The 9,231-nt window shown below is 30.1% G+C and overlaps 1 long non-coding RNA gene across 2 annotated transcripts; it reads right to left on the bottom strand.

The window, feature by feature from the left end:
- Nucleotides 1-2,512: 2,512 nt before the first annotated feature.
- LOC136796794 (uncharacterized) lies at nt 2,513-8,655 on the bottom strand. Of its 2 annotated transcripts, none has more exons than XR_010844545.1 (3): nt 8,332-8,655; nt 4,985-5,070; nt 2,513-2,768 (listed from the first exon to the last, which is right to left on the bottom strand). It is a non-coding gene; the product is annotated as an uncharacterized lncRNA (long non-coding RNA). The 2 variants fall into 2 exon arrangements; XR_010844546.1 differs by having other exon boundaries at nt 2,755-2,768; nt 4,989-5,070.
- Nucleotides 8,656-9,231: the final 576 nt, after the last annotated feature.

Raw genomic sequence — 9,231 nt, 5'->3', positions numbered from 1 at the left:
TATATGTATTTGGCGGTTATATTTCATGTTTTAATTTCAGTATTTAATTTTATTTTATATAAAGTACATAGTTTAATTGTTATTATTGGCCTGAGTTCAGATTATTTTCTTTTTTTTAAGTTATTTATTTTATGTTCATTTTCAAATAAAGTGTATTTGACCTTACACTCGTCAAATACACTTTATTACCTTATAACTTACTTCTTTTATTCTATCATAGATAAAGGAACCCTAGGTAATATAGGCAACGATTTTGATTACATTGGCCTTTAGGCAGGTTCTTTTGCTTCATTATTGTTTTGAAAATTATTAGTAGTTAGAACTTTGTACTTCAAATGACTATCTGTTTTCAAAATGCTAAACTATACAATTCTTATGACTGTAATAAGGTTTCAATCAATTACCGACTGGTTTCTTGACTACCTGTTGCATCTCAAATAGGTCTTTAAGACTAACAATAATCGACTTACGGAAGGAATGCCATTCTAATGTTTGCGCAACACACCAGTGACACAGGTCATGAATTTCAGTAAATGCTCTTAACAAATTGCGGCCTTGACCAAATATTTAGCCAGAACTAAATACGGTCGTGTGCGTAAAGATTGATGGTCGCTTTATTGCTGGGATATAATTCGGTTTATTGCGTCCTTAAGACGAGTCCTCGTTGTGCATTGCTAATGTAATGATAAGGAGTTTATGTTCGAGTTAACAGACGCTGATTCGGCAGACCTGGTTCGTGGGTAGCTCGTTTAAAGATTTACATACAGTCCATTGCTTATTTGTTACAAAAACTTAAAAAAAAAAAACCTTTTTTTTTTAATTTGTATGATATATTTTCTTATATTATATGAAATATAAACGGGATGTCTCTCTGTACTTTCGTGCGCGACAGCAGTATCCAGTGCACTAAACTTTTTTATATTCTATCTATTTTTAAATGGATTTTAAAGAGGATTTCGTATCAGCCCTTTTTTTTTATCCGATGCCTCCTGAAGGATTAAATCACCACAAACTGCAATCAAGTTTTCATAATTTTAGAAAAATAGTATTTATAACAAAGTATAAAGAAAAAAATCGTTTGAGTATTCATTTTCTTTTAATAATTCTGTGCTTCCACAACTGGTCGAGGATACTCTTATGCCAATAGTGATGATTATTCCTCAATAAATAAATGCCTCAAATATTATGCCGAAATCTCATGAGAAAATGACGGTCTTTGACTCTAAAACGGTTTTTTTCTTTTTATTTATTCAATTTCCTGCACCGTTTGTAAGCAAATCACCAAAACCCTTTAAATAAATTGTTTACGGTTCTGGTGAATTTACGTCTTTAGAACATGTCGGACATAAAAAGGAGCTAACATGTATTATCTATAAAATTTCACTTGCAATCACAATACATAAATAACATTATTCCGTTCCACTGGAAATTCTAAAAGCCAGCGTGCCGGAGAAGAACTATTCGTTAGATAAGTAGTATAACCCGCAATACCTATATACTACACCTCAGTTATTGATCGACTATATATCACTTTTTTTATCAACTATATATCACTTTCAGTGGTAAGGCACTGTGCTACTAACTCATAGCACCCGGATTTGAATCCAACAGTGACAGATAATTATTTTCTGTTTCCCTGTGGGTTCGGGAGTCCTCTAGGGTCTCTCTAGTCACATAAAATGGATACTCCTTATTCGGTAAAAAATTGGTGATTCAGTTCGAATCACCTCCTTGCACAACCCTTGGTCTAGGTAACAGTACTTTTCTACAAAGTTCTGCATGCCTGACCTTTCATTGGTTGTAGTGGTGCAGATTTAAATGTTTTTTTTCTTTTTAATTTCAATTTTATTAAATAGGGAAAATTAAATGAAAGAAAAAAATATGGAGATAAGAGGGTGAACATAGATAGTGCGACATCCAGTATTAAGACCACCTTAACTGATCTAACATTTTTATTCAATTACTTTCACTTTACACTGAGGCATAAATAATTACCTACTAGGCCAATGGTAAATTATCTGCTTAGAACAAAAAATTATAAACATTTTTATTTGGAGGAAAATATTTGTTTAATCTGCTCAACGTTTAAGACATAGATCAAACCTCAAAGGAATTTAATCGATGTTTCGAAGATCGTACTTGCAAGAGATTTACGATACATCAGACGGAGGCTAAAGGCGTACTGTTGACCTATAACTTACAAAATGTGTATTTAAGATTAGTTAATTTTATATCAAAATAAAGATGATAAAATTACCTATGAGCCAAGTTCTTACCAGTGTTTGTTTTCTCATTATTGTGTACTTTTTGAGCTATGCGGATTTTAAATATATGTAAAAATCAAACATTTTGGAATATAGCAGAAATACGTTTTGATATTACTAATATGCTAAGATGTATTTTGTGTATAACATGATACACAATTTTAAGGGTAAATAAGGAAATTTTTATTAGAAGAGAAACAAATGTTTAAAATTCTTTAATGTTAAGAAATGTGACATTGTGTCTTCACTATTAGATTGTCTACACCACGGAGGTATAGATGTATTTTTATGTGTAAGTCGAATTCTTCTTAATTGTTTCTTTAGGATTTTAAAGTTTCGTTACTTCTTCCATCTTAGTTTTATTTCAGAACATGAAAGGTGCTATTGTTTTCGGGCTATGAGGAATGTTTTTAATCCACCTCAAAATGAACCTCAACCTTCTCAGTCTTATTAGGGAAGGTTCAGAGCTAGATGCTTTCTCTCAAGAACGCAAGTATTTTGTATCTAGAAAAAACAACTAATATGTAAATTAAAATACAGGTCTTATTAAAACAAATAAAATATTCTCATCTGGTTTAGTAATTCCTTTTCTGAATTTCATTCTGTTTTTGTATCGCTGTTTTGGATTATTAAATTACTTGAATACTCACAAGAAAGAACTGATAGAGTAATTTTTATTTTCAACACGCTTAACAGTGGATAGTGGATTGTTGTAAATTGAGTTAATAAAGAGCTATAAGCACTAAAAACAAACCAAATAAAATGGAACTTATTAATCGAAAATATATGCTGTAGTAAACGAAAATGACATTAGTGATCGTTTTGTATTTTTATCTGTATTGGTAACTGTTACTACAACTTATTTTTTTTTTATTTACAATATAAATAAAATACATGCAAGACAAAGACAAGCGGGGAGGGGGGAACTAGACCGGCAAGTGGGTCTAATGGTCCTTTTTGCCAACCCCTGGGGGCTTCCTTGGAATTGCTACTGCGTACTAACCTGGGATTGCCAAGATTCATTTCTCGGGGCCACCAAGAAATAAATATCAACTGCTCCAGGAGGGAATCGAACCCACAACGTTCTGAGGCAAACCACGCCAATGGCCAGCAAATAAAAATATAGACAATAATTTAACTTTAGTTTCTAGTTTGCACAGGAGAACTCAAACTGAAAAGTTAGTGGGTCCCTTGATGGAGTGAGTCAACCTTTGTTCTTATTCTAGTTGTCCTTGTCGAAGATAACATATTGTTTTTTTTATTTTCCGAGAGAAGGGAACTCACAATCTAAATTATTCTGACCTAGACCAATGATTTAGCAATTCTGTTTTCGGAATAACTGGCGAGTTAAATGCCAAAATGGATAAAGTTAGTAAGTAAATGAATGAAATTGAAAAGTAATTGCAAGCAATGGGATGATAAACAAGGGAATACAATTATGATATTTCTTTTTGTGCTTCAAATATTTGGAATCAACTAATACATTTATTATTAACTTGTAAACAAGGAAATATCCTGCAAGGAAGGCATAAACAATTTTGTTTTCATTTGATTGGGGTCTTTATTAAATCGTAGATTATGATTCTTTATTAAGGAATAATAAACAAAAATATTTAGCAAGGTTTAGATTTAGTTCTTTTAAACATTAATAAACATATCCGAAGAAACATTAACAAGGCGACTAGTAATTTAGAAGCAACAGATTGCAACTTAAGTACATTTAAAAAATAGTTTGACCTACATTTTATAAAAGATCAGGTTTCAATACTTAGTGATTATAAATATTGTAGTAATAAAATCTTTTGATTTTGTTCTTATTGGGTGTACAAAAATGTTTCTACTATATGACAAAAGATGGATAATGTCGAACGGCGATTTTGTTAAATTTTTCAGTTGTGAAAGGTTATATTGCAAGTATGATCATCTCGTAACGATATATTCTTTGAGGTACTAGTGACTCCTTATTTGCATCACAATGTTTTTTTCTCGTTTAGAAATATCAATTTTGTCTGCGTAATAAGCTTCATTTATGAGATTTCAAAATTTGAATAAAGTTGCTGCGTAGACGTATTGATTGCATGTAATAGCATAAAATAAGGCTACTTTAATTTAGAGAAGGTGTCATGAGTGGTTTAAAAATTTTAAAAACGGTGCGATTGACGTTGAAGACAAAGAATTATGTGGATGGGCATATCTGTACGAAGATACGGAATTTAAAGCAATTTAGCAATATTAAACAAATAGAGCTTGCATTTACATTAGAAGAGCTTCAACAAGCCGTTTAGTTTAAAATCGTTGGAAAGGGTTCATAAAAATATATTAATATTGTATAGTCTGTTGTGATAAAAATAGGATCTACTACGATACCCCAAAAGAGAGAAAATAATGTCTACCATCTGGCTTGGTTTTAACATCAACATCCAGACCGGGCAATCATGGAAAACATTCAAGTCTTATATTTGATAGGATCAGCTTTGTGTCTTATATTGTGAGTTGATAAAACCGAGGGAAATGATGAAGAAATTAATTGGTACCGAAGATCTCTATCGAAAAAAATTAACAAAATCGACGAACACTTAGTTATTGGGTCATACTTTATACTTAAGATACGTTTTACTTTATACTTAAGAAAAACGCTCCCATTACTTCTCCAGAAATGGCTAAATTATTCTTATGCATGAATACTAATGGATACACTTAATTGAGAAATGCAACTTTACCCACTGTATTCAGCAGGCATTGTCCCTTCCGATTATCACTTGTTCCGTTCAATGGCAGATGGTCTGTCTGAAGCAGTGATATCCATCTATGGATAGATTTAAAAGATAAATACGTCTTTCAACGTGGTATCCAAGTGCTGCTAGATAAAAGATAGGGGCTAGATATGGACAATTATATTATTAATACGTAATGTACAGTTCATTTGCAATGATTTCCTAATTTCATATTTAAAAGGGGAAAAACGTATTTGTACCTCTAAATATTAAAGTGATGAAGCAGGTGTATTCTACAATTCCTAAGTATGGTTTTAAAACATTTTTATTTTTTATTTTAATGTTGTTAATGCTAACCATTTCGATTTTTCACATTTAAATAAAGGATTGCCAATTTCATAATTATATGACCTACATCCATTTTATCTACTATTCTTTGTCAATGAAAATTAATATTAATATTGGGGGAGAGAGTGGACTAAGGGATCCTCAGGTCGATTATGTAAGTATTGTATGTAAGAGTGTAAATGTGACTAGAGATTATGTTATTTTTATTATTATTTTATTTTTTTCATACACACAGTTTGATTATGTTCATTTGCTTTATCTTTCTGTTTTTATATATTTTAAAAGAGATTTTATTTTATTTTTTTTTATCTTTTCATTTATTTTTATTCTTATTTTATTTTACTTTAGCATGAATGTGATCATTCATCACTATTATATATTGCCTACAACTGTGTGACAGATTATAATATCTATCAATAAATAAAAGGAATCAAAATAGAAAACAAATATTATTATTAATATATTAAATAAAAAATAGGCTATTTATACTTGAATGTGAAAATAGAATATATACAGATTTTGAGAAGCTTGTTATGTAATTGGAAGAGAAACAAAGAAAAAAGAAGCAGGTTCAGCGAATCAAATAAACAATCACTATAGTACAAGAGCCCAAGAAGAGAAAAAAAGGCAGTTATCTCACTCCTATTTTAATGAAAACTATGTATAATTAATAGTCAAAATTGATGAGTCTGACAAGTGTAGGTAGGGGGATTAAAAAATGGCGGCTGTTTCAAAGCGATAAAAAAAACTAATATTTTATTCAGAGCTCTATATCTTAAAAGGTAGGAACAACACAAGAGCACCTAAGAGAACGTCATTTAAAGAAGAGGAAATTTGCTAAAATATGAGCCCTAAAAGAGTTATTATATATTTACGTTAAATAGTTTTCAAGATATAGCTTTTTAAAAAGCAACATTTCATAAAAAATGTTGTATAGGACGTACTAAAAGATCAGTAGTTAGTGGATTTATATTGAAAAATTTATATCTAAAAAACCATTTGACGTACAGATGTCTATTAGCACTCAAATTAAAGCTAGTTTAATGAGCTATAAAGTAGTTTATGATGTTTATCTTCATAGAAGTAATAGTTTACATGAAATCTGCTAAAATATATTGATATATAGTTGTTCGAACAAATTTTCATTTGCCAAATTCATGTTCATATGTGAATATCCCTACGAAGATAAGTGTCATAAACTACTTTATAGTAAGTTAAGTTTCCTTTATTTTGAGTGCTGGCAGACATATGTGCGTCTTATGGATCTAGAGATATATTTTTTTAAAAATCCAACATTATATGCGAACAACTAGAAATTAACATTTTGTGAGTTTATTTTGTCAAATATTATAAAAACTACTACTCCTACAAAGATAAACATAATTAACTATATTGTAGTAAATTTAACTAGCTTTAATTTAAGCGCTAGCAGACATCTGTACGTCCAATGGTTTTTGAAATGAAGTTTTTCATTAATCAAACTTATTGTCCAAACTATAAATGAATTTATTTTAGCAAATATCATGAAAACTACTATTTCTATGAAGGTAAATGTCATAAACTTATTTATATTCCATTAAACTAGCTTTAATTTGAGTGCTAATAGACATCTGTACGGCATACAGTTCTTAAGATATAGAATTCTCAAAATAAATTAACTAACTACTAATCTTACAGTGGATTTTTAAGAAATTTTGCTTTTTAAAAAGAAATATCTCGAGAACTATTTAACGTAAATAACTCTATTAGGGCTCATATTTTAGTAAATTTACTCTTCTACTCTTCTTTAAATAATGGCCTGTTAAATTTTCTGGTGTTGTTGGTAGTTTTTAAGATATAGAGCTTCGAATGAAAAATTAGTGTTTTTTTTTTAAGGTTTTGAAACAGCCGCCATTTTTTATTCCCCTATCTATACTTGGCAGACTCATAGATTTCGACTAGTAATTATACCTAGTTTTCATTAAAGTAATTAAAAATTGGGGTGAGATAACTGACTTTTTTTCTTCCCGGCTCTTGTACTACTAGCTGGAAAACCCTGGACACGGAATAAAAAACTAAATAAAGACAAAAGGCTAGTTTATAAACGTAAAAAAAAACAACTACCATACCATCCTTTCAAGAAATCTCTTTGACATGTCAAGTTTCAAAGGAAGGAAAAAACTGTATGAAATTCTAAAGCCACCGTTCGTTCTTAAAACGTATAAAGGTTAGGCTTATTAAATTTTAGTAGTGCCTTACAACGATGTGCTTATTTATTTCATTGTATACTCTTCTATTTACTTATTTCTTAATATGGGGAAGTATTAGGAATCATTAAATTTAGCCTTAATTTAGAATTCGCTCCTAGAACCTGAAAGAAAGAATTTAAAAATTTAAAAACAACATATAATGATATATTAAAATTGTCTTTCACTAAAAACGTATTATGATCGAATAAAGAAGAATTGGCTGTGAGTTTCAGAACTCTTCACAATGCGGAACAGCAAGCGATGTAGCTGCTAAATTAATTTGATTGTATAACTACACAGAAATTTAACCTGACGCTTAATGTCAGTAGCCTAAATAGCGAACGATTTGCAAAAAAGGTAATGAATGCTGGGCACATGAGGAGGACCGAAACGTATTTGGGAGAGTAGCATTCCGGAGAGGGTAGATCTGATCTTGTAAATTTAGGATTATGTGACAAATGAGTGGATTCCAGCGATAAGGTTTACTGTCTTATTATAATTAATTAATAAGAATCTTATTTTATACGCCCTGTATGAATTGCAGTTCTTTGAACCATACTTTATTTATTTATCCGGAAAAGTACATCCAATAGGATCCGACCAGACAGATAGTTGCACTTTTGATAATTAGAGCGCTGTGATTTATAAACTAAAACAGTACAATATGAATTAATTTCTGGCGATAAAACAAATAAATCAATAGACAAAATACAACTAAATACAAAATACTAAAATGAAAATAAAGTAATAAAATAAAAAAATAATAAAAGAACTTACTGTTGAGGACACAGCCTGGTTGTCCTAGGGACATCCTTATACTTAGTCCAGAATAAGCTGGGTTCTTCCGATAATTATTTGGGTATTAACTATTACTTTTGGTAGAGGGTGATAACAGATAAATGATAAATAGAAATAAAGGATTTACTGCTTTACTTTAACAAGGTAAGATAAGCACAGTTGTATTTATGAATAGTTAATTTTAACTGTCAATAATTGTTTCATAACACTGTTTTATATTAGGCGAAATAGACACTATGCTATCTGATAGACACAAAACTGTTATGGTGAAAGGAAGTAAATAAGAACTGATACAATATGGAAGAAAACAAACTGGCACCAAACTAGGCAAGATCACTATCACACTGTTATCTCTAATCCAAAGAGGTTATACTGCAGTAGTTAGGAATTACCTCCAGCAACAGCTCACTTAGAGATTCAGTGTTGAAATACGGTCAGTTTGGAATTTATAGAATTGGGATAATGGAATAAAAGTGACCTGAACACTTTCGAAGTCAATAATTATTATATTTGTGCTAATTTTAATTTAAATATAACGAATCGAGGTGGAATTAAAATAATGGTAAATATAGCCATTTGGTGAATAAAAATTAGTTCTTGAGTTTCATAGAAGCTACAAAGTACTCAGATATATATTTCTTTTTTTAGTTTCCTTTGTGATTGATTTATTTATTAGTTATTTTGGTAAACGGTTGAACAGATACTTTTTCAGTTTATTTTTAGTTTTTATTTACCTAAGGATTTAAAAAAAAATCAGTTTGTACCCAAGAAATATTTTATATTAAAAATACAAATAAAATTAATCATCAGACACTGTTGCTCTTAACCAGGGATAGCCAATTTCTCTGTATATAAGCTCTACTTTTTATCTTATAAGTG

The sequence above is a fragment of the Halyomorpha halys genome, unplaced genomic scaffold, assembly GCF_000696795.3.
Source record: "Halyomorpha halys isolate HHAL.00 unplaced genomic scaffold, Hhal_1.1 Scaffold266.1, whole genome shotgun sequence".
In the NCBI taxonomy this organism is placed as follows: Eukaryota; Metazoa; Arthropoda; class Insecta; order Hemiptera; family Pentatomidae; genus Halyomorpha; species Halyomorpha halys.
The sequence above is the reverse complement of the archived record's forward strand: the minus strand, read 5'-3'. Positions and strand labels throughout refer to the sequence as shown.